Below are 15,687 nucleotides of genomic sequence, written 5' to 3' on the forward strand. Positions count from 1 at the left end.
AAGCATCAGCCACGGCTATCTACCACGCTGCTGCTCCGGCACTAGGAGCGCCATCGTGAGAGATTGGCCGGCTAGCACTCATTCTCACTGTGCTGCTTGCTAACCGCGCGGCAGCACACTAACAATTATTTGTGAATCATCAGTGAGACAACCTGATAACACACATTTGGATGTTGACTTCATGTGATACAATTTGTTACATGCTCACTCACTATCCCTGGGGGGTCCCACTATAGCTGACTGTCAAACAGTGTGATCTTGGCCGATCTCAATTGCGCAAATTATTCGCTCCTCATTACACAGTTTTCACTGCAATCTCGGCAGTTTAAGCCTATTCACACTGTGCTGCTCGCCAAGTCTTGGCAGCACAGAACTCAATGTGACCTTGACAGTGACCCAAGCTGGCAGCACACAATTACATGTGAATTTTATTGCAACATACATTGTTACACTGATTATATGGCCAGCGAGTATGTGAGTTTGGGGGTCACTCGCACATACTCAATTGCACCATTGGATTTTCATCTTAATGTTTATTTTAATGCATATCAATAAAGCTATATATTAATAGATCACACACTTTCCTCTTTCCCTTCCCTCCAACATAGAGTCTCTTTAAAGAGGCTCTGTCACCAGATTCTCAAATCCCTATCTCCTATTGCATGTGATCGGCGCTGCAATGTAGAGAACAGTAACGTTTTTTTTTTTTTAAAAACGTTCATTTTTGGCCAAGTTATGAGCTATTTTATATATATGCAAATGAGCTTTGAAATGGACAACTGGGCGTGTTTTTTTTCGTATGTCCAACTGGGCGTGTATTGTGTTTTTAACTGGGCGTGTTTACTTGTTTTACTAACTGGGCGTTGTGAATAGAAGTGTATGATGCTGACGAATCAGTGACCTATCAGCATCATGCACTCCTCTCCATTCATTTACACAGCACATAGTGTTCTTACTAGAACGATGTGCAGCCACATACACAAGTGTCCTGATAATGAATACACATGACCTCCAGCCTGGACGTCATGTGTTTTCAGAATCTTGACACTTCTGAATCTTTTCTGTGAGATTTCCAGCAAGGGAAACAAAATCTCGTTTACCTCGTAATCTCGCGAGATTACGCGTGGCTTGCTGGAATCTCACAGAAAAGATTCAGAAAAAATAAAATTAGTTAAGGCTTCCATAAATCAGGAAATAAAAACATGAAGTTGTGCAGGGGAACATTTCTTCTGTTTCAAGAGGAAAATTATTAAGGCCCTAAAATTAGGGAACCAGGAAGGGGAGGGCCCAAACATATCTGCTGGAAGCGACGGTGCCCGTATTATACCAGGACAACACTTTCCAGCAAAATTCCTCAAACAGCAAAGGTGCGGAGTGTGGACCAAAAGGGGATAAGAAAGGACATTTATCAGTGCGACACCAGCCTATCTATGGATTATTATACTGTTTTTTAATAACCCAATAATTATACCACCTAAATATGCCCTGATGTACTCTGCCCAGCTTACATGTGCCCCCACATTATAATCGTAAACACCAGCAATACTCAAACAAAACTACCAAGCAAATCCACGCTCCAAAAGCCAAACGGTGCTCCCTCCCCTCTGAACCCTACAGCGTGCCCAAACAGATGTTTACTTCCACATATATGGCATCGCCATACCCCAGACAACCCTTTTAATAATTTTTGGGATCTGTCCCCAGTGGCACAAGCTGGGCACGACATATTTGCCACTGAAATAGCATATGCACGACATCCATAGGCACCCCGCAATTGTGCCACGGGAGGGCTGATGGGACATCACAGGGGGCCGCCCTCCTGTTTCTAACGTCTTAGATGCCGTGGTTATAATTGACTGCGACATCTAAGGGGTTAAATGCTCAGGATCCCACTCAAGCAGAATACCGCTCGTTGCAGTGGTGTCGGCTGTTTCATACAGCCGACACGCTCAACTTATCAAGCGAGGTCGGACCGTGAGCCTGCTCCATACTCCCACCCCAGCCTCTGCCGTATTTATACGGCGGATGTCGAGAAGGAGTTAATAATGCCAGGGTGCATATTTTAACTCAGTCTGTTAAGCTACTATTCATTAATACCGTGCTTATACCAATAGCAAGTAACGCAACACACTGCCCTTTATACATATTTACATACGTGGTACATTTTTTATATATTGTCCTTTGCACACTGGTGGAAAAAAAATCTTGCTTTGTACCTTACTTTATAAAACCTAATAAAGACTTATATATATTGATATGTCCACATGTTAAAAATAAAAATCCTAACTAAGCTGGCTCCGTGAATTTTCTCGTGCCGAGACAAATTATGATATTAATAACAAGGAATTGTTGGCAATCAAAAGGGCTCTTGAGTTGTGGATCCATTATCTATAGGGTGCTAAACATGCCTGGTGTCACAGTTCTGAGGCAGTGAAAAATGACCACGTACTAGAGACCGTGATTCTGCCTCAAGACAGTGTCATTGCTGCTGTTAGTTTCGAAGCCTGCATAAGGCCCTGTTCACACAGAGTTTTTTGCTGTGGTTTTTGCCGTGGAAACTGCAGCAAAAACGATGGCAAAAAACGTCCGAAATTGCCTCCTATTGATTTCAATAGGAGATGGAGGCGTTTTTTTACCGCGATAAAAAAAAACGCTCATGGGAAAAAGAAGCGACATGCCTTATCTTGAGGCGTTTTCCGCCTCAGAAACCCAACAACCTCAAAAACACAATTGAAATCAAAGGGAGGCGGAAATAAACACGTTTTTGAAAAAAAAAAATATCGCGATTTCGAAAAAAAACAAAACGTCTCAAAAAACGGCAGAAAAAAACGCTGCAAAAACGCGTGTGGTGCAAAACCACTTAAAAAAAAAACTGAGCTGATATTTCAAGGCAGAATTTTCTTGTGAACAGGGCCTTAGACTTACCAGCACTTTGCTCCCGATTCTACTCGGGTAGGCCGACTGTTCCTTCCTACTCAAAATAGTTTGCCTCACTCAGACAACCGTCTTTGAGTCTAATGAACTGCATTATCGATCCCTACAATGCCGTTAGTTTGGGTCATTACCCCCAGCGGTCGGGCCGGAACATGCGGCCGTAATACAGATGCTAAAATGCACCTGAATTTTGTCCAATAAAGGCCTAAAGGTGCACCAAAAACAAAATGATTACAGGTCCAAATGGTGTGGAAGCACTGTGGCTGTTTCTGTGAGCACTGTAGAGGGTAAAGAGGCACTGTGGCTGTTTCTGGGAGCACTGTAGAGGGTGCTGAGGCATTGTGACTGTTCCCAGGAGCATGAATGGCTGGTGATGAAACACTGTTACGGGAGGCAGTGTGGATAGCGCTGAGGTGCTGTTACTGTGGGCCGGGGCTGTCATCAGAGCTGTACAGCTGGTTCTGCCTTTAGGGGCCCAGACACAAATATGAAAAATAAAGGGATCTGCCAACCGCCACCACTTAATAAGTTTAGAAATTTTGACCAGGGCCCTTACTTTGGAGAAAGGAATGGGCCCTGCATTGTAATGGGGTCCGTTCATTCCTTCAAAGTAACTACTGCTGGGGCCTTGATCACAAGATTCTGATGCTGGCTAGCATCTGAACCTTGTTATTAGAGGTACAGCGACAGGAGCTTCAGGTAGGACCCGTGTGTGTTAAAGTGGTGGTCCACGGCCAGACAACTGATGACCTACCCACAGGATAGGTCATCAGTATATTCACTTGAATAGGAGCAGAGCTGCGGTTCTGCAGAACGACCGCTCTGCAGTGGTCGGAGACATCTGCTTCCGGCTCAAACTGAATAATTTAGGGGTTTGGATACTTTAGGAGTCTGGTCTAAGCTCTGAATTGATTTTGGGGTCTGAATTAATTTAGGAGTCTGGATTAAAGGGGTATTCCAACCTTAGACAGCATACGGGCTCGGCTATTTCTGTAACTCCCATGGGAATCAATGGAGAGAGATGTGCACACGCGTATCCATTTCTCCATTCACTCCCCGTCTGGATCCGGCGACTGTTTCACGAGACGAGACACCCCCATTCTCGATATAGGTGTGGTTCCCAGAGCTGGGACCTGTATCTATCAGACATTCATGGCATATCCCGTGAATATGAAATAAATGTCTAATGGTGGGAATAACCTTTTAATTTTGGTGTCTTGTCAGGTATCTGAATTAATTTTTGGCATGTGGCCTGGGGTCTGAATTTTGGCATCTGGTCAAGTGTCTACCCAGGTGTCGTAGATGTGGTGTGTGAGAATGCGGAGACTTCATCCAGGTGTGTCAGCGGTGGAAGAGCTTAGAGCTTGTAGGAGCCAGAACAGCAGTCAGCACTACATCTTTCTGAGTGACTCTGCTCTGTACAGGCAGCTTCAGTGCAATGATTTTTTTATGTTGCCCCCCTAAACTCCCACCGAGCCTCTGCCCACCTGTCGTCCCCCCTGCCCCTCCACAGAGCCTGTCAGGCTGCCTCTCCTCCCTGCCACTTTCCATTTCTCCCAGACCTCTCCCCTCCACAGTGCCCCTGCCACCTAGTCTATCCAACTTGCCCCCTGACAGAGCCCCTGCTCACCTAATGTCTCTGCCCTGCCCCTCCATAGGGAGCCCGTCAGTTTGCATCTCACCTGTGCCCCACTCCCTTCGCTTCCAGGGGACCCAGACTCCTTGGCTGTATGGGTCCAAATAATTCCTTATGGCGGGCCGGTAGGGGGAACTTTGGATAGCGCTCAGGCACTGTGGGTGATACAGAGGGCTCTGTGGATGGTGCCTTTATTGGGGGCATTGTAGATGGTGTTGAAGTGCTGTTACTGGGGGCACTGTGGATGTCGTTGCTCTGCTATTACTGGGGGCACTATGGATGGCGCTGAGGTGCTGTTACTGGGGGCACTATGGATGGCGCGGAGGTGCTGTTATTGGGGGCACTATGGAAGGCCCTGAGGTGCTGTTACTGGGGGCACTATGGATGGCGCTGAGGTGCTGTTACTGGGGGCACTATGGATGGCGCTGAGGTGCTGTTACTGGGGGCACTATGGATGGCGCTGAGGTGTTGTTATTGGGGGCACTATGGATGGCGCTGAGGTGCTGTTATTGGGGGCACTATGGATGGCGCTGAGGTGCTGTTACTGGGGGCACTATGTATAGTGCTGATATTTGGGCACTATGGGTGGCGCTGAGGTGCTGTTACTGGGGGCACTATGGATGGCGCTGAGGTGCTGTTACTGGGGGCACTATGGATGGCGCTGAGGTGCTGTTATTGGGGGCACTATGGATGGCGCTGAGGTGCTGTTATTGGGGGCACTATGGATGGCGCTGAGGTGCTGTTACTGGGGGCACTATGTATAGTGCTGATATTTGGGCACTATGGATGGCGCTGAGGTGCTGTTACTGGGGGCACTATGGATGGCGCTGAGGTGCTGTTACTGGGGGCACTATGGATGGCGCTGAGGTGCTGTTATTGGGGGCACTATGGATGGCGCTGAGGTGCTGTTATTGGGGGCACTATGGATGGCGCTGAGGTGCTGATACTGGGGGCACTATGTATAGTGCTGATATTTGGGCACTATGGGTGGCGCTGAGGTGCTGTTACTGGGGGCACTATGGATGGCGCTGAGGTGCTGTTACTGGGGGCACTATGGATGGCGCTGAGGTGCTGTTACTGGGGGCACTATGGATGGCGCTGAGGTGCTGTTATTGGGGGCACTATGGATGGCGCTGAGGTGCTGTTATTGGGGGCACTATGGATGGCGCTGAGGTGCTGTTACTGGGGGCACTATGTATAGTGCTGATATTTGGGCACTATGGGTGGCGCTGAGGTGCTGTTACTGGGGGCACTATGGATGGCGCTGAGGTGCTGTTACTGGGGGCACTATGGATGGCGCTGAGGTGCTGTTATTGGGGGCACTATGGATGGCGCTGAGGTGCTGTTATTGGGGGCACTATGGATGGCGCTGAGGTGCTGTTACTGGGGGCACTATGTATAGTGCTGATATTTGGGCACTATAGATGGCGCTGAGGTGCTGTTACTGGGGGCACTATGGATGGCGCTGAGGTGCTGTTACTGGGGGCACTATGGATGGCGCTGAGGTGCTGTTATTGGGGGCACTATGGATGGCGCTGAGGTGCTGTTATTGGGGGCACTATGGATGGCGCTGAGGTGCTGTTACTGGGGGCACTATGTATAGTGCTGATATTTGGGCACTATGGGTGGCGCTGAGGTGCTGTTACTGGGGGCACTATGGATGGCGCTGAGGTGCTGTTACTGGGGGCACTATGGATGGCGCTGAGGTGCTGTTATTGGGGGCACTATGGATGGCGCTGAGGTGCTGTTATTGGGGGCACTATGGATGGCGCTGAGGTGCTGTTACTGGGGGCACTATGTATAGTGCTGATATTTGGGCACTATGGATGGCGCTGAGGTGCTGTTACTGGGGGCACTATGGATGGCGCTGAGGTGCTGTTATTGGGGGCACTATGGATGGCGCTGAGGTGCTGTTATTGGGGGCACTATGGATGGCGCTGAGGTGCTGTTACTGGGGGCACTATGTATAGTGCTGATATTTGGGCACTATGGATGGCGCTGAGGTGCTGTTACTGGGGGCACTATGGATGGCGCTGAGGTGCTGTTACTGGGGGCACTATGGATGGCGCTGAGGTGCTGTTATTGGGGGCACTATGGATGGCACTGAGGTGCTGTTATTGGGGGCACTATGGATGGCGCTGAGGTGCTGTTACTGGGGGCACTATGTATAGTGCTGATATTTGGGCACTATGGGTGGCGCTGAGGTGCTGTTACTGGGGGCACTATGGATGGCGCTGAGGTGCTGTTACTGGGGGCACTATGGATGGCGCTGAGGTGCTGTTATTGGGGGCACTATGGATGGCACTGAGGTGCTGTTACTGGGGGCACTATGGATGGCGCTGAGGTGCTGTTACTGGGGGCACTATGGATGGCGCTGAGGTGCTGTTACTGGGGGCACTATGGATGGCGCTGAGGTGCTGTTACTGGGGCACTATGTATAGTGCTGATATTTGGGCACTGTGGATGTCGTTGCTCTGCTATTACTGGGGGCATTATGGATGGCGCTGAGGTGCTGTTACTGGGGGCACTATGGATGGCGCTGAGGTGCTGTTATTGGGGGCACTATGGATGGCGCTGAGGTGCTGTTACTGGGAGCACTATGGATGGCGCTGAGGTGCTGTTACTGGGGGCACTATGGATGGCGCTGAGGTGCTGTTATTGGGGGCACTATGGATGGCGCTGAGGTGCTGTTATTGGGGGCACTATGGATGGCGCTGTGGTGCTGTTACTGGGGGCACTATGTATAGTGCTGATATTTGGGCACTATGGATGGCGCTGAGGTGCTGTTACTGGGGGCACTATGGATGGCGCTGAGGTGCTGTTACTGGGGGCACTATGGATGGCGCTGAGGTGCTGTTATTGGGGGCACTATGGATGGCGCTGAGGTGCTGTTACTGGGGGCACTATGGATGGCGCTGAGGTGCTGTTACTGGGGGCACTATGGATGGCGCTGAGGTGCTGTTATTGGGGGCACTATGGATGGCGCTGAGGTGCTGTTATTGGGGGCACTATGGATGGCGCTGTGGTGCTGTTACTGGGGGCACTATGTATAGTGCTGATATTTGGGCACTATGGATGGCGCTGAGGTGCTGTTACTGGGGGCACTATGGATGGCGCTGAGGTGCTGTTACTGGGGGCACTATGGATGGCGCTGAGGTGCTGTTATTGGGGGCACTATGGATGGCGCTGAGGTGCTGTTACTGGGGGCACTATGGATGGCGCTGAGGTGCTGTTACTGGGGGCACTATGGATGGCGCTGAGGTGCTGTTACTGGGGGCACTATGGATGGCGCTGAGGTGCTGTTAATGGGGCACTATGTATAGTGCTGATATTTGGGCACTGTGGATGTCGTTGCTCTGCTATTACTGGGGGCATTATGGATGGCGCTGAGGTGCTGTTACTGGGGGCACTATGGATGGCGCTGAGGTGCTGTTATTGGGGGCACTATGGATGGCGCTGAGGTGCTGTTACTGGGAGCACTATGGATGGCGCTGAGGTGCTGTTACTGGGGGCACTATGGATGGCGCTGAGGTGCTGTTATTGGGGGCACTATGGATGGCGCTGAGGTGCTGTTATTGGGGGCACTATGGATGGCGCTGTGGTGCTGTTACTGGGGGCACTATGTATAGTGCTGATATTTGGGCACTATGGATGGCGCTGAGGTGCTGTTACTGGGGGCACTATGGATAGGGCTGAGGTGCTGTTACTGGGGGCACTATGGATGGCGCTGAGGTGCTGTTATTTGGGGCACTATGGATGGCACTGAAGTGCTGTTACTGGGGGCACTATGTATAGTGCTGATATTTGGGCACTATGGATGGCGCTGAGGTGCTGTTACTGGGGGCACTATGGATGGCGCTGAGGTGCTTTTAATGGGGGCACTATGGATGGCGCTGAGGTGCTGTTATTGGGGGCACTATGGATGGCGCTGAGGTGCTGTTACTGGGGGCACTATGGATGGCGCTGAGGTGCTGTTATTGGGGGCACTATGGATGGCGCTGAGGTGCTGTTACTGGGGGCACTATGGATGGCGCTGAGGTGCTGTTACTGGAGGCACTATGTATAGTGCTGATATTTGGGCACTATGGATGGCGCTGAGGAGCTGTTACTGGGGGCACTATGGATGGCGCTGAGGTGCTGTTACTGGGGGCACTATGTATAGTGCTGATATTTGGGCACTATGGATGGCGCTGAGGTGCTGTTACTGGGGGCACTATGTATAGTGCTGATATTTGGGCACTGTGGATGGTGCTGAGGTGCTGTTACTGGGGGCACTATGGATAGTGCTGATATTTGGGCACTGTGGATGGTGTTGAGGTGCTGTTATGCATGGTGCTGAGGTGTTGTTACTGGGGGCACTGTGGATGGTCTTGAGCTTCTGATACTGGGGGCTCTATAGATACTGTTGAGGTGCTGTTACTGGGGGCACAGATGGTGAATGTCCAGCTTTAGAAAAAACCTTGGACTGTCCATAGAGATAAAGAAACCAGCACCAGGTTCACTACAGTCACTGCTTTACAGGTAGACAACCATCCCTGGAGAGGTAACGTCTGGACCAGACCTGCCGATCTCCCTCTTCTTGACGTCTAATAAGCGCGCCCCCGCAGCAGCCTCCACTCCCCAGCCGGCGCGCCCCCGTCTATTACAGTGGGAGGGGTCAGAGCGGGTCACGTGGGGGACGTCTGTCTCCACGTCTAGTCCTCAGGTTTAAACTGAAGAAAAAAAAAAAAAAAAGTGCAGCGGGCGCCCGGGCCTGTGTGTGGAGCCGGCACCGAGCAGGTGAGTGAGCGCTGGTTACTGACCCTTATTTGTATCGCGCGGCCGCTTAACTCTGTGTCCAGCGCTAGCTCATGTCTTTGTCAGAGACGAAGAGGTTAACTATACCGGCCGGCTAATTGCTTCTCACGGTCGCTAGTTCGCACACACTCTTTGCTTGCGGTTGGGATGATCCCTAGTTGACGCATTTTCCTGGACGGGGCAACATGGCGTCTGCAGGAGCGGTGCAGCGGGAGGATGAGGTGTGGGGAGTAGAGGTGATCGATCCATTTACGGTCGCCCCTCCCCCTCCCGAGGGTGTTTGCGGGGTTCTAGCGGGGAACCCCGAGTTCTCTCAGGGGCCTCTCACCACAAAGCCGCGGCCCGCAATTATCTGTGGACAAAGGGTTCATTTTAGGTTTAGCTGTGACGGTTTTGTTTAGTCACATGACCTCGCGCAGCCAATCTGCATGCACGTTCGGAAAGAAGGGTAGAAATACCAGGCGGACGGGGAGCCAGGCGGCCGCCATTGCTGCATATATTTTGGGGGGACGTCTGGGGATAAGAAGTAAGTGCTGCCTGTGAATGTGTCGCTGTATGAGCTGTCGCTTGGTGTCACGGGTCAGGAGCGCCATTCTGGGCTCTAGCGGAGCTCTTGTTCTAGCTTTAAGTGCGGCCTGGTCTGTGTGGCCTTCACTGGCCAAGCCAGCAGAGCAGGGTGGATGAGGGTTGGATGTCTGTGACATTGTACTGGGCAACTATTGGGAGGTTTCGAGGCCAATCGTGGATTGAAGCACCAATGGATATTCCTTTGTATGGGCCTGTCTACTCTTCAGACCAATATGGCATCCAGAGCCGCTCATTACCTTGAGATCTGGGTGTGCTGTCATTCAGTATTCTGCATTACATAATACACACTGTGCACCATGTCTACTCTGCCACCTTCCTTTGTCTGCTGCTTGTAGATAAAGTACAGATCCCATAGCATAAATCTTATTACTAATCTAGGTATAAATATGGATGTCAATGTTTCTGGGAGTTCTCATAACTAGAGGTATGTCGTGATCGTGGGGGGAAAGACCTCCTTTTTTTCTGGACTTCCTGTCAGTCATCCCATTGAAGAACACTGCAGGGAATTGGCTGCTCACAGAGAAGAATAGATTGCATTCACACAGGTGAATTAGGATCTGCTTACGCAGGAATTTTTGCTATGATGCAACTTAAAGTGACAGAATATAAGATTATAGTTGTAACAATGGAGACGTAAACTTGATTTGACCCAGTAAAAGACCTTTAACATGTGGTAATGATGGTCAGAAGGAAGGACTGACATGAGGAGTTCGTGTTTTTATTCTATAAAGAGAACTTTTTTTTTTCTTTACAATATCTTTGTGTAACAGTTAAGGCTTCGTTCACATCTGCGCTAGGGCTCCGTTCTGTCTGAGCTTTCCATCGGAACGGAGCCCTGACAGACATAAACGGAAACCATAGGTTTCTGTTTCCATCACCATTGATTTGAATGGTGACGGATCCGGTGCCAATGGTTTCCATTTGTCTCGGTTGTTCAAGGGTTCTGTTGTTTTGACTGAATGAATAGCGCATTCGACTACGGTATTGATTCCAGCGAAACGACGGGACCCTTGCACAACAGAGACAAACGGAAACCATTGACACCGGATCTGTCACCATTGAACTCAATGGTGATGGACACGGAAACCTCCGGATTCCGTTTGTGTCTGTCGAAACGGAGCCCCAGCGCAGATGTGAAGGAAGCCGTTTTTCGTTTTTTTTTAATATATTTGTAACATACAAAAATCTAAATTAATTACTTTACATTTTCATATATAAAACGCTATCCCCCCTCCCCCCAGGAGCATCCCAATAATTCTATACATTTCCAAAAGTCCCTCTTTCTACTCTATTAACTACCATATTTTTTTCCCCCCTATCTGAGAGTTTGACGATCCATGGATCCCACATCTTTTTCATGTTATACTTTTTTTTTTTTTTTTAACCTCCGAACTACTGCTCAATTCATAGTATATAGTCTTCAATATTCTATTTTTCCATCCACCAATCTCCGGTCCCCCTGCCGCCATCCTATTTCTTGCAATTATCAGGCGGGCCAGAAATGATAATTTTGCAACCAACTCGTTAATTATGAACGTATTAGAAATCCGATCACATATTCCCAGAAACCAAATGGCTGGAGATCTAGGGATACTAATCTCCAATACCTATTCTATGTTATAAATCACCTCCGTCCAAAACGTATGGACTCTTGGACACCAAAAAATTTGGTTCATAAATCCCGCATCCTCCCTGTCACATATGGGGCAGTTGGTATTCCTATCCTTATTAAGTTTACCTAATTTCTTCGGAGTAAAGTACAATCTATTATAAAAAATTGTGTGATCCTGTATTTGTTATTAAGAGATGCTCCCAAGGATCTTTCTCCAACCTCTACTCATTCCTCCTTTTTAATTTCACTCAATTCTCTCACCCATTTATCCCTATTATTCTTTCTATCCATTGTGTCCCTTTGTGCTCTGAATACTTTATAACTCTTAGGCCTTATTCAGACAAACGGGAAATACGTCCGTGCAACGCGCGTGATTTTCACGCGCGTCGCACGGACCTATATTAGTCTATGGGGTCGTGCAGACATGTGCGTGATTTTTACTCAGCGTGAGTCCGCAGAAAAAAAGTCACAACATGTCCATTCTTTGGGCGTTTTCGCACATCACGCACCCCTTGAAGTCAATGGGTGCGTGAAAATCACGCAAGCCACACGGAAGCACTTCCGTGGGACGCGCGTGATTCGCGCAACAGCAATCAAAAGGATGAATGAAAACAGAAAAGCACCACGTGCTTTTCTGTTTACAAACATCCAAATGGAGTGTCATAATGCGCAGCCGCGCATCATATGGGGCTGACACACGGAGCTGTTAAGTGCCTTTTGCGCAGGCAAAACGCCACGTTTTTTGCCTGCGCAAAAACGGCACGCTCGTGTGAATCCAGCCTAGGGCCTGTTCACATCACCGTTCTTTTCCGTTCCGGGGTTCCATCGGAGGGTTCCGTCGGGTGAACTCCGCAACGGAAAGTGAAACTGACAGCACAGCTTCCGTTTCAGTCACCATTGATCTCAATGGTGACGGAAACATCGCTAACGCTTTCCGTTCGTCACCATTCCGGCTGGTTTCCGGTTTTCCGACGGAATGTTTCCGTCACCATTGAGATCAATGGTGACTGAAACGGAAGCTGTGCTGTCAGTTTCACTTTCCGTTGCGGGGTTCACCCGACGGAACCCCGGAACGGAAATGAACGGTGATGTGAACAGGCCTTTAGACATAAATCCTTTTTCTCCTTTACTTGCATATACAAATTCCAAAATTGGACACATTTATTTGAAACATCCCTCTTACTGCGGGTTTTAATTGCCAGTATGTAAATACTGCGCCTCTAGGAACTTCCTCTTCTCCCCATATAGTGTCTAACCCCTTCCTGCCGCAGCCCTTTTTCAGATTTTTATTTTAGTTTTTTCCTCCCCACCTTCCAAAAGCCATAACGTCTTTATTTTTCCGTCGATATAGTCCTATGAGGGCTTGATTTTTGCAGGACAAGTTGTAGTTTTTCATCGCACCATTTATTGTGCCATCTAATTTAATAGGAAACGGGGAAAAATTATTTGTGGGGTAGAAAACGAAAAAAACAGCGATTCCTCCATGGGTTTTTGCGCACCGTTTTTACGAAATTCACTGTGCAATTAAAACAACATGTTAATTTTATTCTGCGGGTCTATACGATTACGGCGATACCAAATATATATAGTTTTTTCAATATTTTACTACTTTTACAAGTAAAAACCTAAGTGTAAAAAATAATTTATTTTGTGTCGCCAAATTCCAAGAGTCATAACTTTTTTCATTTTTCCCTCGATTAAGTGGTATGAGGGCTTATTTTTTGCGGGATAAGCTGTAGTTTTTAATAATACCATTTTGGTGTACATGCAACGTTTTGATCACTTTTTATTTAATTTTTTGTGGGAGATTAGGTGACCAAAAAATAGAGATTCTGGCGTTTTACAATTTATTTTTTTTACGCCGTTCACCGTGCGGGTTAAATGATATATTGTAATAGTTCAGACTTTTACGGACGCGGAGATACCAATTATGTTTATTTTTTTTCTATGCTCTAGGGGGAAAATTTTATTTTATTTTTTTAAACTTTTAATTGATTTTTTTATTTTTTTTTACATAAAAGACAATTTTTATTTAGCTAATTTTTACTTTTTTAATTAGTCCCCCTAGGAGACTTCAACCAGTGATCGTTAGATCGCTTGCACGATACACTGCAATACTAATGTATTGCAGTATATCGTGATTCTGACAGGCATCTATCAAGCCTTGCCGGAGGCGGACCCCGGGCAGCCATAGCAACCATCACCCCCCCCCGCGATTGTGTTGCGGGGGGCGTGATGAGCTGTTAAAGGGGGTCGCCCCCTCTTTCTAACTATTTAAATGCTGCGTTCGCTATTGACCGCAGCATTTAACGAGTTAAACTAGCGGGATCGCGCTCGAGCGCGATTCCGCTCGTTACCCTGAAGTGTCGGCTGTAACAAACAGCCGACACCGCCATCGTATGGAGCGGGTTCACTCCATGAGCCCGCTCCATACTTCCCCTACCTGACTTTGACGTATGGATACGTCAAATGTCGGGAAGGGATTAAATTACCATCCTGAAAAAATGTATTTATATAATATAAACCTTTCCTGTGGCAAAATTTTTGATCCATTTTTTTTTTTCTACTTCTATTTTCTCATTATTGAAAAGTGGAGAAAATTTTAGTGATCCTCTTACGTGTTTTTTCCCATACTTTACATAACATTTTAATAATTTGAGTCTCTAAGGCCCCATGCACACGACCGTGTTTTTGCGTCCGCAATTCCCCCGCAAATCCACGAGAGAATTGCGGACCCATTCATTTCTATGGGCCCATACACACTATCCGTGTTTTCACGGGTCTCCGCATATCCGCACATCCGTGCCGCAGAAACTCAGGACATGTCTTATTACGGGCCGCAAATTCGATGCGGACATGCCAATAGAAGTCAATGGGCCCGTGGAAATTGCGGATACACCTCCGTGTGTCATCCGCAGTTTTGCGGATTTGCGGAAGTGTTGCTAGGCGACGACCGGGAATGAGTTCTGTCGTCATCCTGTTTTACCTAGGCTTTTTTTTTTTTCATCCGCATTTTGCGGATTACATACGCATGAACTGCGGATTACATACGGATGAACTGCGGATGACATTTCACGGAACACGGTCCTGGAATTTGCGGACCAGAAAAACACTACGGTCGTGTGCATGAGGCCTTACTTTATCCCTCAACATCCTTGCTTCCAAGGTTTCACAAAGATTATAAGGAGCCTTATCACCATCCTCAACAATTTTCCTTAAAGAGGCTCTGTCACCACATTATAAGTGCCCTGTCTCCTACATAAGGAGATGGGCGCTATAATGTAGGTGACAGCAGTGCTTTTTATTTAATAAAACGATCGGTTTTCACCACTTTATTAGCGATTTTAGATTTATGCTAATGAGTGTCTTAATGCCCAACTGGGCGTATTTTTACTTTAGACCAAGTGGGCGTGTTTTTACTTCAGACCAAGTGGGCGTTGTACAGGGGAGTGTATGACGCTGACCAATCAGCGTCATGCACTCCTCTCCATTCATTTAGTCAGCGCATAGGGATCCTGCTAGATCCTTATGTGCTGTCTTATACTAACACACTAATAATACTGAAGTGTTTAGACAGTGAATAGACATTCCACGGTATGTCTATTCACAATCTGTGCACTTCTTTACTCTGTCTGTGGTAGTTACAGCAGAGGAGGCTTAATCTCGCTGTAACCTGTCATTTACCGCGTAATCTCGCAAGATCACGCTTCCTCTGCTGTAACTACCACAGACAGACTAAAGAAGTGCACCGCCTGCCGTCAAAAGACGGTGGGCGGTCGTTAAGGTGTTAAAAAAACACCAGGTTAATTTATGACCGTTTTCTGCAGCGTGTGGATGAGATTTGTTCAAATCTTATCCACTTTGCTTCTCCTGTAAATGCTGCAAATTTTCTGCAGAGAAATCTGTTGCTGAAATTCCGCAGCCTTTATGCTGCGTGGGAACCCAGGCCTAAACCAGTTTTCCCAAGAAAATGCTTCCGGCATTTGGTGAGGTTGCCACACATGCATTCTCCATTTAAATTAATAGGAGCTAGGGAAACCTACAAGCATCCACTCCCCCTACTTATTTCAGAGGAGAGGTGACTGCTCAGGCCTAGCAACCTTTGTGCTGTAAATCAGAC

At 48.0% G+C, this 15,687-nt stretch overlaps 1 protein-coding gene across 5 annotated transcripts in view; it reads left to right on the forward strand.

Moving 5' to 3' along the window:
- The first annotated feature begins 9,222 nt into the window (after positions 1–9,222).
- ZNF644 (zinc finger protein 644) overlaps positions 9,223–15,687 on the forward strand; it is a 59,424-nt gene continuing 52,959 nt past the window's right edge. For 3 of the 5 annotated variants that reach the window (XM_075833236.1, XM_075833239.1, XM_075833238.1), the window contains exon 1: positions 9,223–9,349. The gene's annotated coding sequence lies outside the window, so the exon portion shown is untranslated. Of the gene's footprint in view, positions 9,350–9,693; positions 9,894–15,687 lie in introns of those variants that run through there. The other 2 variants (XM_075833235.1, XM_075833237.1) reach the window with 2 other exon arrangements.

Source organism: Rhinoderma darwinii, chromosome 7 (assembly GCF_050947455.1).
Source record: "Rhinoderma darwinii isolate aRhiDar2 chromosome 7, aRhiDar2.hap1, whole genome shotgun sequence".
In the NCBI taxonomy this organism is placed as follows: domain Eukaryota; kingdom Metazoa; phylum Chordata; class Amphibia; order Anura; family Rhinodermatidae; genus Rhinoderma; species Rhinoderma darwinii.